Below are 18,850 nucleotides of genomic sequence, written 5' to 3'. Positions count from 1 at the left end.
GTGTAGGTTTGTCGCAGAAGTCTACTTTAATGGATCGAACGATCACACACGGGGACTCGGATATTGATCGAGGATAGACTTTATATTTTGGTCTGGAGATCAGAAGCATCCTTGAAGTATTATTCTGGGATAATCTAATAGAGCTGTCCTGCATACCCGTCCACTACAATAATTAGCACGTATATGTTCTGCAAATGATGATCGATGTTTTTTTGGAAACCAATAAATAGCATTTTTCAAAGAATGGAATTATGTCATCATGATGTTAGATTGATGTGTCTACTTGCACAGTTTTAACGTAAAATACTCTGTAAAACCTACTTCATCAGCAACACGTGACATTCCTGTAAACCGATGAATATAAGTTAAAATCCCTATTCCATAGTCATAAATAGATTTTACGATTCATGAGCATATTTTCTTGACAATCTATCCCTAGAAAGTCTGGTTTCTTTACAGGACTCTGCGTCGTCGGTCTGTAAATGTTTATTCTTAAGGCAAATTGTGTGACAGGTTGGTGTGACGGTAGAGCAGGAAATGCTTACTTATTCGCGGACACCTGGTGGCACCCATTCATATACTTTCACAGCTAGTTTGTCCTTTACATCTGTGTTAATCATTGAGTAACAAGTGTAATACATTGTACATGTAGACTGACAGTGAGGGGCAGTGGTGTACTATCTTTAGACCCGTGCTATATTTAGACGCAGTTCGGGAAGGTACTACAGTCATATGGGCCAGTCCACTATATTCTGACCCAGGGAGTTGGAGAATCTCCTGCAATCGTCTTCTTAAAAATATAAGGTGAGTTAACTCTTGCCTCTAATGTCACAGTACATCAGAACATGAGAACCGGCATTGTGTTGAGATCATAACTTCGGAAACTTTACCATTGTTCCAGTGAGATGACGTCACAAGTCGAAAACAGATATCATATGGGTCACCGATGCGTTTAATTGAAAATGTCCTCTGAAGTCTTAAATGTTGAAACTTTAAAACGACAATTGCAAAAACGTTTGATCACTGGTCCTGTGACGCTCCTTGAAACCTTTGTCGAAACAGCATGCCCGGTTGCATTCCTTTGTATACCTTTGAAGGCAATGGTTGTCATCGCCAGAAACACCAGATGTAGTGCTCCAGGCGCCCAGTTAACGCCGTGTTCCACCCTAAACTACATGTTCGATAAGTAAGTGTTTGCACAGAGGCACCTGCGTGTTGGATTTCTATTAGGTGTTTATCTCTACCCACGATGATAAACAAATGCCTCTAACTCCGAGGACGATGAAATAAAAAGAACGGAAAATAACTCCTGGCAATGTTTAAAGTGGAACAATGATTATCAATACATTGTTCTATTGTTAAAACCTACCACTGGCTGTAAGAAACGAACGCCTTTGGAGACATTATCGATCTCATTAACATCTCCCTAGAATATTAAATCCTCTGTAGGCTCGTATTACAGAAGACAGCGCTCGGTACGTTGTGCGTGATAATATATACATGTACGTAGATGAGGACGGTCACAATCTGAGCATGGGTGAGATGTATCGATATGAAGGTAAGTGCTGAACGATATATATGGGGAGTAGAGCTCGATGGCAAGATTTCACAGGATAGATAGATGTCTGATATTGTAGTGGGTTAGATAGATTGATGATATATATGATGAGGATTAGAGTGAATGTATTTGCAGTTTAACACTCAAATATGTTCAAGCCTTATGGTGGTGGTCTAAAACGTCTGGTCAAGACAATCTAGTGATTGATATTATAAGCAACGATACGCAGTGGACAACGGAATTCCCACGGGGTATTCAAATAATTTGACAAGCGTGTTGTACTTTATGGGTATAATGTAGAACAAGAAATACACATTGACTATCCATCATGAGCATGCATGTTTGCTGGTAAATTAACATAGTGTTTAGTTATTTCTTAATATATATACGTTTGTTTCCAAGTACAAATCTTTTTATATCCATAGACCCCAGTTTGGGGGCATATGCTGTAGTAGGAACATCGATAAGTGGTGTGTCTTTGGAATTCCGTTTTACATGGATTGAAAAATAATCCTAAACACATGCAACAATCAAACAAGATACTTCTGTGGTGTTTCTTTCATATATTAACATGACATTCATTTGTGACTCGCATCCGAAATCTGTTACAATATATGTCCTCCCACGTTTCATATTTATTACGGTTGGTAGAAAGAAGGAATTACCCCAGAGTGAAATCCACAAAACCGTTATTAAGGGAACAGCCAAGATCCAGGAGTGTGTGACCTTTCCAACAAGGACGTACATACGACACGTGCAGTGACAAGGTACTTGCAGTTTGTAGTTCAGGCTCACCGTTGCATGAAACGTTCTTCATCAGCTCCAAAGCTAGATTGCTTAGACATGTTGGTGTGTTTTGAATGAAGATTTGGAACCAAACGAGCGGTTACTTTCTTCCTTGCCGATGTGTCAGTGATAATGAACGTTACTCTCTTTTGGGAAATGCCTGTCGAAAACGCAGTATGATCTTCAGTCAATCTTATCTACAGATCTTCGTTTCTCTGGATCTTGAGTTGTTACGAGACAACCATTCAGGGACATGGGCCACATTCAAGGCTCTCACTGGCACTCTGAAACAACAACATAGCTGCTGCCATTGCCGTAGCACAAGAAGAGCCGTCCTTCACTAGTTTTGTACTCAGATTTTTATATATGCTTTTTGGTGGTAGGCATTTACTGCAAGTACATTCCTCGCGTTTGTCCATTTTCCAAAGGTCCCAGATCCCTGCATATTTTCATGACTTGTCACAATGAATTCGTCATCCGACTCTTCACATTAACTTCTTGTGAACTGATTCGTCTACGTGAGGCTCACAACGTATCTATGACCCCAAGATGTCAAAGGGGATGATGTTGTTTCTGACTTCCAGGTAAGGAAGAACCCATGCTTATTGTGACAACGCACTGGTCGTCGTTCATAACATCAGCCATTGGTTTTTATGACAGTTATTCAGAGATATACAGATCGCCTTCGTGATAGCTAGAATAATGCTTCTCGCGAAGTTGCACAACAAAGTAACACTAAATACAAAGGCAGATGACACCCTTCTATATGATAAAGTCTTACCTGCGTACACTGGTGTCAGATGAGCAGATATGTGTACATGTGGCTCGACACAGTGAGTGAGTGAGTTAAGATTTATAGTCACATCAGCAATATATCAGCCATATCGTGTGGCTCGTCACAGAAACGCAGTTGACAATTCTCTGTCCATGACGAGATAAGGATTCATATATGAAAATATAAAACGTCCAAGCAAAAGAATACCCTGTCTTGACTATCTCCAGCAGATTTCATTTGGCGTAAAGGGCAAAATATATAGCTGTGAAATTGAAATGAATGGAGCAATTATGGCACCTTTTCCTGATGTTGCTAGTCGTGATCCTCCGAATCTCGCACACTGATTGTGGATTAAAACTCACTCACATGAAATACTGTTTTGCCTTATAGCACCGCATTATTTAGTGGATATAAATATATAAACAGTTCCTTCACGTCAGGATAATGAAATAGAATTGTGAACATCGATAATAAACGGACAGTAAGAACACTTATAGTACGTATGAGGTAAATAATGGTTAATATAGAAAAGAATTTTGAAAAATAATGATTTTGTTGTTTGAATGTAGCGCTGAACGATAGAATGTAAATTTGATCACCATCATTTACTGTGTGATGTTTTGTTCGATTAATACATGGTGACATCTATATTCACTCTCAGTTGTTAGGCGTCTTGACCCAATGAATGTGCGTGTTGCACCTTACACTGGCGTCTTTTAGGGAGATTAATTAACAAGCATTTCGCGGAGACTAGTCTTACTTGAGACATCGCAATGTATGGTTCTTATCAGGCAAGTGGGTGATGATAACAATGGCCTTAACCTCATCAACTAATACACGTCTCACGACTTAATCTTGTTCAACAAAATCAGGTTAATCATGATCTATTTTGAGTTTGGCTGGCCATGCGTCAACTGGTTTCATTATTTTATTGTACGAGATCTATTATATGAACTTAAGGCAAGTATGCAATATGTGTTGAGAAATCAATGTACGACAATATTTGATAATTCAATTCACATCTGTCCGTTCCAGCGAAATAATCTACACATTCTGCTTTCTGTCGTGGACACCGTCTGTAACTATCAACGATTTGCCTATTCATGTATTATGCCGTCAACAATGTAGAACTTCTGCATGTTAATTAATATCTATATGATAATTAAGTCCGTAGATGTTGTCACTACACACGAAATCAACAAATCACCCTATGACATTATGTCTTGATATGTCAACTTCCCCATAAGGGTCTTTTATGTTGCCACCTTGAAATGTATTCATTGTGGGTGGCGCATTGTGGTGCATATGTTTCCCCGATCACTAAAACTTTTTCAAGATGCTATGCAGTAATCACTTGTACTATTTCTCAATAATTTTAATGTAGCGTTCACACATTGATGTTCCTGATTGTGCATCGATGTTTCTGAACCCTATTGAATTTAAACATGTAAGGAGCATTTTATGAATACACACTGATTAATATCTATTTTAGCCTATGAATTATAACGTCACACAAATACGCATAATTAAACATCATGAAAAACCGATCCAGTGTAAGCCGACCTTGCATATATTGCTTTGTCCCATGCAATGTCTTAAAAACTCCTGCTTATCCTACTGAGAAGAATAATCAAAATTTATATAATGTGGGGCTTGAATAAGATCATTTCTTTTGGATGTTTTATTAAACCATTATGCTGCATTAATTCATGTCATCGACGCCATCTTACAAATGGACAATCAGGACACTGGGTATTCTTAAAATAGTCGAACAGTGAGAGCGCCCATTCTCTTGTTCAAAGATCTGAAAACAAATCCCTGTCACAGACAATATTGTATGACGTATACAGACAATGTGTACACTTCGCGTACAAAACAGGCACATGACGTCAATAGTATTCCGGACTGAGCTTCCAACTAAAGCTTAACAATCCGTCCGAGGACATTCAGTTCATATTTTCACTTTGAAGAAGTCAGATGCAAGCCTGGAGGTTGATTTTGGTATTGCAATAAGCGTGTGTGTGTGTGTGTGTGGTCTAGACATGATATGATGGTAACAAGTTTCGCACCCATATGCAGTAACTGCATAGTTCGTTTTTATAGAAGGTTCTGGCAGATTCTGGTTTCAGTTTCTTTCTCAAACCAGCTCACTGTTATCATCAATTATAAACTTATCAGCAGACCAGACAGGGAGATCGATTATTGATTTATGGTATTAGGCCAGAACATGAGCAATCGTTGAATCCAAGATAGCGTGATATACAGTGTATGTTAGACGCACCCGTTACACCCTATCATCACTGTATACTGTACCTGACCCACCAGGTAGTTTATGAACTTTTATAATGATTTTATACTAACATGGTTTCCAAAACACAGCTCTTCCATGTCAAAGAAAATAAACGCTCATGAAATATGAACTCGATCTATTAAATCGAACCCCTGCATGACCAGGCCCTACCTTAAGTGTGATCGAGATAGACATACCTTTAAGCTATATGATCAGTCTGGAAAGAGTGGGTGTTGTATTCAATAAGCATCAACATGATTCTAACACAAACACTGGCAACCGTTAGGCTTTCTTCGGTAATGCCTTGATGGAAAATGAATGAATGACGAAAAAACTAATACTTTGGGAATTATATAATGATTTGTAAATCATTCAAACATAGCTCATTTAGTTAGTGCAAAGATAAAATGTCCTTGTATTTGTAGGAAAGGTAAGGTTAGAAAGAAACGTGAGTGATCTCTGCACACTCACCATAAACGTTCATTAGCCAAGCCCACTGTTATAGTCAAACTAAACACAGCATGACCCCTGAAGCAGAGCGAACTACATAGCCAATTCTATTGCTTTATTTCGGCTGAGATACAACTTATAGCATAGGTAATATAACTGCAATAAAATGAAATGCATCGTCAGAACTGCTGTGTAATTTACTGCACCTTATAAGGATAAATGATGCTAACTCCAAAATGATTAACATTGACAATGTCCATCGAAAACCACAGAGGTCCACGTTATAAGAATTCAATATCCCCTATGCCCTTCTTCTACGAACTACTGCCTCTTGCCTCTGCCTCTTGCTTCTGCCCATCGACGGAATGAAATTGAGTGAGTTAGTTTATTTCCACGTCACTTTCAGCAATTTTCTAGCAATGTCCCGGCGGGGGACACCAGAAATTGGCATCAAGCATTGCACTCATATGGGGAATCGAACCCGGGTCTTCGGCGTGGTTAGAGAACGATGAGAGTACGGATCACACTTTGGGTAATATGATACTCTACCAATCCCTGTCGTCCACGTTCAAACCGTTGAAGTGCCCGTTGGTCATGATAAAGATCTCACACCAGACACTTCCAACAATGTTATACATTGAGGCTAAGCTGTTTGTTTTTAACGCCATACTCAGCAGTACTCCAGCTTTATGGTGGCGTTCCGTAAATGATCGTGTCTGTACCAGGCAAACCATTGACCAAATGCATGAGCATCAATCTACGCAACTGTGATACGATTTTCGCAGTAATTATCTCAGCGAAAACCGTATCTGATGAACTTGATATCACGATGTAATAGATATGCTGATGAGTTCATTTGCAAGAACTGTGTTTTAGTTCTGTCACCTTATTGCACGATAACCCGACATCTAACGTTAGAATAAATTACATCATATGTTTTACTGTTATTTTAATAATGTAAACACACCAGTGGGCGCTAACATGTAGACGTACACTGAAGGTGTTCACTCGGGAACTGTATTGGTGAGACGAGGTGAAATGGGGTTTAATGACGATGACGACGTACATGCGTGTGTATGTGTGCCTGCTTGTACTAGTCCAGACTTAAGCTGGTTAGTGCTAGCTCACTGAGGTACCATGTCGCAGTTAAGCATGAATACTCCACTCAGACACATTATACTGACTCCGAGCCGACCAGTCCTTGTTGTACCCATTAAAGCCGAGCGCCAGGCAGGGACCAACAAGTACCATATTTTAACGTCTTTCGGTATGACGCGGTTGGGGATCGAACTTGCGACCTTCCGCTCTCCGGGCGGAGGCTCTGACCACTACACCACAGAGGCGCTCACTAAAATACGTATATTGAAAAATGGAAGGCAATACGTAGCTGATTAAGCAAATAAGGACACAATGTTACTATTAATTAAGGAAGATCACCAATTCTTATTTTATTAATGGATTATTCTATTAATGGATTTTTACACTGAATCGACGATTTTAAGAATAGTATCATTTGTATAATACATTGTTACCGCAATGTGCGTCCACATCTTAAACTAAACATTTTCAGCTTCAATTCAATAGATGCATAATGCCAGAGGCATACGAATTAAATTAGGACACCTAATATACAAAAACTAACTCTCCATACCATGGGACCGCGTCCGTGGTGTAGTGGTTAGAGCGTCCGCCCGGAGAGCGGAAGGTCGCGGGTTCGATCCCCGACCGCGTCATACCAAAAGACGTTAAAATATGGTACTTGTTGGTCCCTGCCTGGCGCTCGGCATTAATGGGTACAACAAGGACTGGTCGGCTCGGAGTCAGTATAATGTGTCTGAGTGGTGTATTCATGCTTAACTGCGACATGGTATCTCAGTGGGTTAGCACTATAAAACCAGCTTCAGTCTGGGCTAGTACAAGCAGCCGTACGTACATATACACACGCATGCACGTCGTCATATGAGCGAAATATTCTCAAGCACGACGTTAAACCCAATTTCACCTCACCTCACCATACCATGGATATTAAACTTTATTTATTTATTTGGATAATAAGACCACTACCGAGTTATAGAGTCTGAATGTGCAGGTAGACGTGTTGTAATACGCACTAAGTGATATACTGTAGGCACAACAGTCACCTGAGTTTAAAATACAAGTATTGATTGCAAACACAAATACAACGTGTCACTAAATCATTTACCAAGTCTCGTGAGACTTCTGTGGAGAACTAGCTGTGCATGGTCTTGTTGCTTAATAGCGGAGGGAAAACATGTTTCCCCTTTCATGGGAAAAGTAATCATTGCTCTCAACACTGTTTTGGAGGTAAAGAAAATGAAACAATAATTAATTCAGACATTGCCATTAGTTAGCATGTTGAAAGATACCTATTGATTCGTTTCTGTTGTATTTGACACGTAAACAAAATGGTTAAGGGCTTGTGAGTCTTCAGAACCATGAGTCTATTCCCCATACTTCTCCGTGAACCAACCATAGTGTCGGGCAACAACAGCAACAACGCGTCTAGCCCTTGATAATGTGTACCGTAATAGAACCGAGAGCATCACTATACTTGATTAAGTTTTCCACAACCGAACTTCAACCAAGCTCAATTAAACTATCTTGTTGATGGACCAAACGTGGTACGCAATACGCCTAATACACATAAGCCGCCGAAATGAATTTCTTTAGAGCATAAAAGACAACGCAGTTGTGGAAGGTAAGTGAATGGATTCCTGAAACCACAGGATTTGCCTTAAAAAGTAAGAGCGTGTTTGCTGCCTGACACCGCTCAACAACACTCCACCATTGCGGCGGTGGTTAACAACCAAAAACGAAGCTTGTTGTTTAACGCCACACTCAGCAATATTCCAGCTATATACCGTCGGTCTGTAAATAATCGTGTCTGGACCAGACACGCCAGTAATCAACAGCATGTGCATCGATCTACGCCTTTGGGATACGATGACATGTGTCAACCACGTCAGCGAGCCTGTCCACCCGATCCCGTTAGTTGTTTCTTACGACAAACGTTAGTTGCTGAAGTCCAGTTCTAACCCGAGTCTTCAAGCGTTCGGACACCCAAGTATTAGACCACAGGTTACAGTGGCACGATGGTGCAGTATTACTCCTTTTGAGGAAATTAATAACGATTTATGAATTAATGATGTACACACGTGCAGAGAATCCGATGATTAAATGAATAGAGACGCTTAAGCAATAAGTGGAATTACCAACACAGTCGAGTAGTTCAAACATATCGCCCCAAACATTTCTGTTGAAGTACATTCAGCAAAATACGTAAATTTGACTGAACATATAATGGAACTACTTCCGCCCGCCAGCAGACATGGCAGTCCAGTTCAAGCAGATATGCAACCTCTTTGTCATAGGCAGAGCATAACCAATCTCGATTGGAACAGATTAAGCATAAAAGGCAAACTCGAGCTCAAACGTCATATGGACCAATCACCGAAAACAGTGATGCCACCAGAAGGGTACTGGATGACCTTGTTTGTTTCACCGCGCCGCCATGCGACGGCGGCCTCTAGAGAAACCAGACAATGAATTGATGAACCAGTGACACAATAGCCATAGAGTCACTATCTACATCCATTGCCAGTGACAACACCTACCTGAATTCCTTAGATACTAGCATCAAAAACACAGAGTGTACACGGAAGATATGTACTGTTTTATTTTTAAATGTATTGAAATATGTTCGATTTCCCCATGCTTGAGAATTAAGGCCAAATGTTAAGTTGTCGTCACGTTTTCTTATTTATGTTTTCATTTATAGTAGTAGTTTTATTGTACGATTATGGATCACGATTACGAATAAAAATAAAAAGTCCAATACCTATTGTTTTAGACATCGGATGCCTCGCCAGATCAACACACGCGATACTACTAGGTTTTCAAGCTTCTGTATACAAAAAGAGGTGAATATATGACGTTTAGTACATTTTGAAGAAATTCCGGTCTTACATAGTCACTAATTATCTTATTAAACATATTCATAATGACTCATTCAATGGTACAGCCATGTAATCGATTGCGGAGACCCAGAAATGGAATCTGGACACGTCAAACCAGTGGTTGATATTAAGAGCACCCCTTTGCAGCTGGATTCCGCTCGGGACCAATGAATATCCGATTAATTTCAGACATCTAAGCACCTGTTCAGGTTACGTGGGACCAGTTTCATACTTTCATCCTTGATAACACACTCGGCTAATATGTTTTCCAAACCATTCAGATTTTGGAAAAGGTGAGTGGTAAGTTTCAATACAACCCAGGGCAATACATATCTTTTATACGTCTGGGTACCCCTGTATGTCAAATGAGAAGACATGAGGATTTAAAAGGTTACATTGTCTGATCTGCCTGTGTGTCATTATTACCCGGCTATTTTCATCGCTGCTGTTAGCCTCTGGTCTGTTTGCTTTGATCCAGTATTTACACTGTGATGCAAGTGTAATAATGCTAGCTGCTGTATCCAGGTACAATAGGCTTCATATGTTGACCACTAGATGATGGATCAGTATTGAATGCCCGCCAGACTGATGAGGATGCCCCCAGGGGCTCCTGTGTCCCCACGTTTACATTTTGAACCAATTTTCCCTTGAGTCTGTATAAGTTGTTTGAGTTGACCAATTCTCCGTTACAATGTTCCTGCATGACGACACACGACTCTGTATGGCGGGACAAGATTACCTTTACAATCCCGCTGATTCCGGCTCTATTTAGGACCAGTGGTATATATTATGCACACATACAATATAACTCCCTTAGAGGAATTCTCTGAGGATCGAAGTTTGGCGTAGGCTGATATCGACTGTCTTGACTATGTCTCTCTGTGCCACTGGGCTGCCACTAGCGACTGTCAGTTGACAATACACTCCTGTTCCTTTCGAATGAAAAAACTGGAGTATGACAGGTTTGTTTCAAAGCGGAGTATACCCCGGAGTGTTTCGACATTTTGTTGTCTCCATTACATTGTTAGGCATGAGTTAAAATAAGAGGATATTTCTGAACGAATGGTTACGTTTTTCAATACAACAGACCCAACGTATATTAACATGCTAAAATGTGAATCTTGCAGTTCCTTGTGATTTTGATCGTTCGTTCACTCACACATTCATACCCTGTGACGGTTTCAAGTCAGATTACGTGAGGAATCTTCGCCTATTTCAGGGGCCGAGTTGGACAAATCTGGGGATCGGCTGTTCATATTATGTGGTGGTACACATATTGAGTGATTAAATCTGTGATACACCTTGTCCAAACAAGAGTGTTTCACAGATACCCTGTTGAACTTGTAATATGGAACATAACTGTCAGGTCTGTTTAGAACACCTTTATCATTCATCAGGTTTAGATGCAGTGGGCACTGGGGGGCCCACTCGTCTTAAATGCGCAGTTCGCTATGCAGGACTTTGGCGTGCCAGGAACCAATATTCGCTTGTTGATGAGACGACTTCGTTCTGAAAGAGTAGAGACAAGAATCCCACTGTATTTACTGTTCTTTGCTGAAAACAGCACAGATTATACAACATGCAAATGATGGCAACAACATATAGTTAAATATAGATGTTAGACCAATAACAGACTGGCATTATACAAGCAACATCTGCAGTCCGGAAAACGTGTTCCACTCGATGGCCGGGAACACATCATTATTTTAGTCCAACACATCAATAGTAACAATATTTTGAAATGTTCAAAGAGAGTTCAAGAGGTTTAAAACTAATAGCATTCCATACGTTCGGACAATCAGCCATCCGTCAACATAATTCTATTGGGAACAAGATCTTTAAGCTATATTCTTTTAATTCTATAATCATAGACCTTCTATCAAAAATCAATTTTTACACCCAAAATAGAGGGGATTTTCTTCCATCCGATAGATAGACAGGCCATCCACCTTACGTCATGTGTAAGGACTGTCACTCATACAGTGATACATAAACACAATATGTACTGCTTAGAGAGACATATATGTGTTTACGGACACTCCTGTATTGAGCAGAAACACTTCTGGAGCAAGCAGAAGCAGTCGAGTGATGTGCACCAGCCGACATTTCGTTCAAAACTTTGTAACGATTGTGACGAATACATACCAAACTTAGAACCTGCGTATTGATCGTACTCTCAAAATATGGTTCCAACTGTCAGGTTGCCATTTCCTGCCATTATATGTCATACATATCCAGTTGTCGTAAGATCTGAACGCTTTAGAATTGGCTTCAGAAGAGATGTATGTTTATTGCTATCTCACGTTTCACAGAACTGTTTGGGTTTAGCGACAGTTGAACTTATCTTTTAGACGTTATTATAACGTTGCCATGACCATAACACATGCCTCTAAAGATTGAACACCGGTCCTACGTTTCCAATATATGTCCATCAACTTAACTGATCCCTAGTATGGCGATTCACGTTCAGTTGTTGGTGATCTATAGCCCGGTATTTATACTGTATTGTCCTGTATTGTAATAAATGCTAAATTATGCTTACATGCTAGTTTTAACTTTCTATCTGTGATAGCCTAGTTGTTTTACTGTTCTTTGTTGACAGATTTTACAAAATAACTTCTCTCTATTATTACAGTATACTATTGTTATAGTCACGATATGGCTGCAATATTGCCGATTGACTCTAAATCGCAACTCACTCACTCACTCAATCAACTTAACGGTCTACTATAACATGCCACCAAGCTTCACACCACAGTTTTCCCTGCCATTCTACCGTTAGATCAGCACAGGATTACATACTTACTCTTTTCGCGAGGACTTGTCATCAACACATTCAGTCGGTTCATGCAATTCGCATCACTGTTTTAATGTTCACGCCACATCAATTTCAGGAAACGAAATAAACCGATTGTTCTTTTGCCTCGACATTATTAAGGTAGGCCAGGTTTTAGGGGAATGTTCGTTGGATTATGGATGAAAACTGTCATCAAGATTTCATTGGATTTGTTTCCCAGAAGATCTTACACATATATAGGACCTAAGCAGGAACGAGGAAAAGTAATCATGTAAACCGGTATGGCCTCTTAGTGTATTGTGAGGCAAAACACAAAGAATAGCAGTGCATTGAATGCAATTACCGAGAGTTTGATTTAGAAAGGGGACATCGTGGAGAAGTATATGTCCGTCCGTTAGCAGCTACACGGGTGCCCTGATAGGCTGACCGTTTCTGGTGTAATCAGACACATTATAGGCCCAGCTGGACATATCATTTATCCAAAGAGAGTTGTAGTTGTAGGTAGTTCATGGTCAGCCCTAACATGTGCTCCTCATTGAATTGGGCGGTGGGATCTCATGTAATAATGCAAGTACTGTTTGGCAGGGTCTTGATTACAATTTATTATCATTACATGAATCATCATGCATACAATGTTATTCAGACCGGATTTCGCAATAAATCTCATCACCAATGAATTAAACAATGACTTAATAATGCCTAGATACTACTATGTATGCAATCGCGGGTTCCCCATGGTTTATGATACATACTGTTCCACTGATGACATGATGTTGCATTGATGTTGACACAGTCCCGAGTTTTAATGTGTACAGCTGACGGTCTCAGTTAATTGGTCATATTCCACGTTAACAAGCATAATCCTCAAAGTAGTATCTAACCTCTTTAATCACAGTCCATGATTTCTGTTCCAGATGTCTGCGATGTCCTGCCCATGTTTAGAAATGTATTTGTAACAACGCTCTGAAAAGTATGTCCGTGAAAGTAAAAATCAGGGTAAGTGCTGCTGTCTGCTTACAATCAGTTATCTGTAAAAGAAGATGGATAAGTAATTTTACAGTATAATAACGTAAGGATTTCACAGCCAACTAGGGGCAGTGAGGTAGCCCAGTGGTAGCCCAGTTCGCTCGTCACGCCGAAGACCCGGATTGATTCCCCACATGGGTACAATGTGTGAAGCCCATTTCTGGTGTCTCCCGCAGTGATATTGCTGGAATATTGCTAAAAGCGGCATAGAACTAAATTCACTCACTCTCAGCAAACTACGGATCCGCGTTAAAGGTCGGGGTTCAAACCTATACACAGATGGGGTGTGGCCTCCTTACCTTGATAAAGTTGTCTTTTGATGCAAAGCAGTATAGTATTCAAAAACATTCCACGAAATATCACAAAACTGATTCACCGGTTCAGGCTGATATTAAGTCATAGTATAAAGAAATATGTTATGAACACTCACAGCAAAAAGTATGGATGCAGAAAGTCTACAAAACATACATTTTGAATATATATTTTTCATTTTTAAATCCAGATTTGAATTTCCCACTGTGTCAGTCAGGTGGCCAGAGGAGGTGCGTTTCCATAGAAACAAGCCTTTGAGGGGGGGGGGATGTTTCATTCAGGGTTTCATATTTCAGGCAGGCTGGGAAAATGCCACCCTCCCCCACTCCCGACACCATGCTGTACAGGGCTAGGGTTGTACACTTATCTGATGCTGACATATCTTTGCTGAAGATTGTATATTCAGATTTTAAGTCAAATTTGATGTTTCATATATGCTAATCAAATTGATCTCTTTAGTCATCAAAATATTTAGTAAAAGGGTTGTTGGACATTTACTATAAGGCACATGTATATTCTAGTAGTAAATTCCAAGGTTAACCTTTCACATCGGCTCTTGCCAGGCACCCATAGCCGTTACAGTCTTGTCACTCACGGGCTGATAACATCTTCACTGCTGAGGAGTAGCAAATGGGAGACTATTTGGAAACCCACGGAGGTTTTGAAGGTTTGCGCCCCGGCCTTTAACTGAAACATCTAATCTCAAAATGAACCCACCAGTAAACTAATTCTTTTCAAATAAGATGAAATAACTATGCAAAGGAAATTAGATAATAAGAGAGTTCCTGCAAAGACCCTTTCTTGAGCATCAGCATGGAGATACCTTGATTGTGGAGGTGAATATGTACATATGCGATATTGGCATCATTTAATCAAAAGTACTTCTTGCTTTTAGTCCGTTTTGTATTTATTAAGTTGAACTAGTCTTGCATAGCAATGGTTAAACGTATTCAGTACATTTTATTATGTGCAAAATGACGAGTGACCTAAATCTAGCTACTTCTTTTTCAGGCAGTACTCTGCTGTCTGTCAGTGCTGGGATTTTTGGAAGGTAAGTATAGTCAAACAAGAGTACTATCAAGTTAATTTTTTAGTATTAGCATACTACATTGAACAACATGCATGAAGCACAAAATGGTTGACATATCCGAGGGTTAATGCATACGTTTGAAGTGAGGGAGTTTAGTTTTACAGCTGCACTCAGCAATATTCCTGCTATAGGGTGGCGGTCTGTAAAAAATCGAGTCTGGACCAGACAATCAACAGCATGAACATCGATCTACGCAATTAGGATACGATGACATGTGTCAACCAAGTCAGCGAGCCTGACCGCCCGATCCCGTTAGTCGCCTCTAACGACAAACATGGGCTACTGAAGATCAGTTCTAAGCCGGATCGTCACGGGTCCAATCTCACATGAACAGTGTGGCAAATCTTGCAGAACAGTCTTCTAATAAAACAGAAGGCTCAAGGGGATAAACTTCCTGTGGGTCGGTAGGGGAGACTTGTGGGTCGTCGCCTAGATACAGTGTGGGAGACATGAAGCTGTAGGCGATGAGGCATGACAATTATAAATAGGACACTGACGCATATGTCCCAACAAATGTCCCAGAAACCTACTGCACCTGGGTGTTATGATCAAATTAATATTATTTACTAGAACAACGTCATGAAGAAAACGGACACTTACACCAAGAATCTTGATAATGAAACAAATTGCGCAACCAAATATTTGCAGGAAGGTTTTCAGGCAAAACGTAAACATGATTTTTCATGAATGGGAGTTGGCTAGTATCATCATGCTTGCTCAACTGAGATACCAAGGATACCCAATTAAGACACGCTATATTCACTTAAAGCCGACAAGTCCTCGAAGTGTAAAATAAGATGTTTAACGTCTTTTGGTAGCATTACGTGGTCGCCGTGTTTCGGCAAACACTTCCTGTTCAAGGAAAATTAGACGTGGGTCAGGAATCGAGTGCCTTTATTTGTCTTGTAACATTTTGTGAAACAACAGGTAATAGTGTAAACATACCATGACGGCTGGTGTATTTGTACCGTATTCTTTCATGTCACCTCAGTAAAGCAAGCTTTCGTGTATTTTGTTATTGCAGCCTGTCTTACGTCAGCTGCGTATATTCATGCAAATACACTCGAATCAAGTTAATGCTTCGAGCACCCGTGAAGGTCCGGGTTAGAATGAATCTTCAGTAATCCATGCGTGTAGTAAGAGGCGACTAACGGGATCGGATGGTCCGGCTCGCTGGCTTGGTTGACACATGTCATCGGTTACCAATTGCGCAGATCGATGCTCATGCTGTTGATCGCTGGATTGTCTGGTCCAGACTCGATTATTTACAGAGCGCCGCCATATAGCTGGAATATTGCTGAGAGAGGCGTAAAACTAAACTCACTCACTCATGTTTTGAGCGTTCCATCATTATAGGAAAGATCGGATTCCCAACAAGGAAAACAATGCGTGAAGTTCCTCTGTCCCACTTGTTACTTAAATGTTGCTAAAAGTAAGGGGCGATCTTCACACGAACTCACTCTCTGGAGATACAAGTGAAAATGTATGTCACTGAACTAGCATTCACAGTTCAGCTGACTGGAGTATTGTGACTATAGGTAGGGCGTTATTTTCACTGTTCAAGATCACCTAGTAAGCGTCATTAATTCAAGCACATTCAAGTATCGATCTTATCGTATACTTCTCTTAGTTCAGTCAAAACACAATCATGTCTGCTTTGCTCTTGGATACCAAAAGAGGCCATTGTCAGAGAAGCTATTAAACTTGAAGCACTTGATGTAATGTAGTAATTATACCTGAACAAAGGCTGAAATAGAATAACAGCTGTTCATACGCAAAGTCCTTCAGCACAATTCTACTAATATAGTAATGTGTTGTGCTAACGGATCATGATAAATAATATATTTGTATGTCCGTGCAAATAACGACAGCTTGAGAAACAGTAACTCATTTATAATAACTCTCTCACAGTAACTCCTCTCTCTCTCTCTCTCTCTCTCTCTCTCTCTCTCTCTCTCTCTCTCTCTCTCTCTCTCTCTCTCTCTCTCTCTCTCTCTCTCTCTCTCTCTCTCTCTCTCTCTCTCTCTGCGGTAAACTGCAATAAACTGCTATAAACGTGAACATTTACATTGACTGCGGTAAACGTGAACATTTACACTGACTGCGGTAAACGTAAATGAAAACATCTTTAGTTGTAGTTTCACAACGATACGTCAATGGGGCATTAGTAAAAGCGCAAGTGCAATGTATCCTGTCACAGCAGAAACGTTGCCTAGAGAATAGTATTTGACCGTAAAAAATAGTTTTGTTATATGGACAAACTAAACATATGTCGGGCACTTCACTATAGCGCGGTACAAATTGATTTTATCGTTATCGTTATTGACGTCAGGTAAAGCTTTGTACAGAACACGAAGCAGTAAGCAGTAATGTCCTTAGTATATCTGTATAAGTGGCACATCTTCCGGTATTGAAGGATGAGTACTTGCACTTTTGAAACAGTGCATTGTTCACAATACTCTGTGTATTAAAGGGATGCATTTATCAGTATACCTTTGTTATCAGATAGTCTTTGTGATATGAACTGTACACAATTTAAAGCCTATGTAATACATAGTTGTTTTTTATGTTGTAATATTCAATTTAATACATTAACAAATTCGAAAGGATTCAAGACGACTTATTTAAACATGATACTTACTTACTTAGGGTTTTGGCCCCTGTGCTGTAAGCCACCTACCTAATCGCTAGTTCATGCAACAATCTCTGTGTCTGCAGTCATCGATCCAACACACTCAGTCACACGCACACACGCACACGCACACACGCACACGCACGCGCACACACACACACACACACACCTAGACTCTAGCTTGTTTGTTTTCCTCTTAGACATCGCTTTCATCCTGCTGTGACTGTTGGATATATTGCTTATTCTTGGCCACAAATGTAACATATCCTTTACCATGTGTTGTGTAGTTAGAGAGCTAGATTTGTAATATGAAATACATATACATACAAGTAGAACTGCCCCATGAATCTACATTCCTTAGACCGTGTGTTGTTTATAAATGGCCTGTTAGGGTCGATATTACCGACAATCACATATCATTAGGTTTTCTTGTAGCTTTCTGTGAGTTCCGGAAACACTTTTGATATTGGGATGTTAACCTCTGATGAATTAATGATGTGTTGAGAACAACGTTTGATACAATATACATCACCATCAAATAGGCGCATTGTTGCAACACCTGCTGAAGAGTACTTTTCAATAACCATGGTGGCATTATTCTTACAAAATCAATAACTTGGTAGTGCCTGTTAAAAATATAATTACCACTAATCTTCCACTTTCACGTATATTGAAAGGAAGGATACCGATAAACAGTTCCATTTATCATAAAGCCATAACAAAATATTTTTCTACCGCTGCAACAATATAATCAAAATCGAAAATCCAAATATTTTTAAAAGCTGATGGTCCGTACTGATTGGTTACTTTGAGCCATTTGTGATCCATATTTGTCAGAGTTGTCACCCCAAGCAACGCGACATTACATGTGATGTAAATTAACATTGACAAAGCCGTTTCGCTTATCATAAAATTATCTCCTGAAATCAGAGTCTATTCAAAAGGTTAAAAATATGTTTTGTATTTGACAAAGTGATATTTCAGTGAAGCTATTTTTCTCACTAAACAAATACAAAATGACGGAAAGATTGCCGTTATGAGTAACACTACATAATGACTGTGGACATTGTTGATCTGATTGTGAGTATTCCCGCTCGGGTTTTTCTGATACGTATGTATTAGGTTGACGTATATTACTCGCAGTTTGTTAGGGAAAC

General features: G+C 39.9%; 1 long non-coding RNA gene across 1 annotated transcript; it reads left to right on the top strand.

The window, feature by feature from the left end:
• Nucleotides 1-1,471: 1,471 nt before the first annotated feature.
• Nucleotides 1,472-15,022, top strand: LOC124283114. Its single transcript, XR_006900302.1, has 3 exons — nt 1,472-1,558; nt 13,548-13,629; nt 14,983-15,022. It is a non-coding gene; the product is annotated as an uncharacterized LOC124283114 (long non-coding RNA).
• The last annotated feature ends 3,828 nt before the right edge of the window (nt 15,023-18,850 follow it).

This window comes from Haliotis rubra, unplaced genomic scaffold, assembly GCF_003918875.1.
Source record: "Haliotis rubra isolate DU_JTF1 unplaced genomic scaffold, ASM391887v1 Scf31, whole genome shotgun sequence".
NCBI classification, from domain to species: domain Eukaryota; kingdom Metazoa; phylum Mollusca; class Gastropoda; order Lepetellida; family Haliotidae; genus Haliotis; species Haliotis rubra.
Note: the sequence above shows the minus strand (reverse complement) of the source record. Positions and strands in the feature narration are given on the sequence as shown.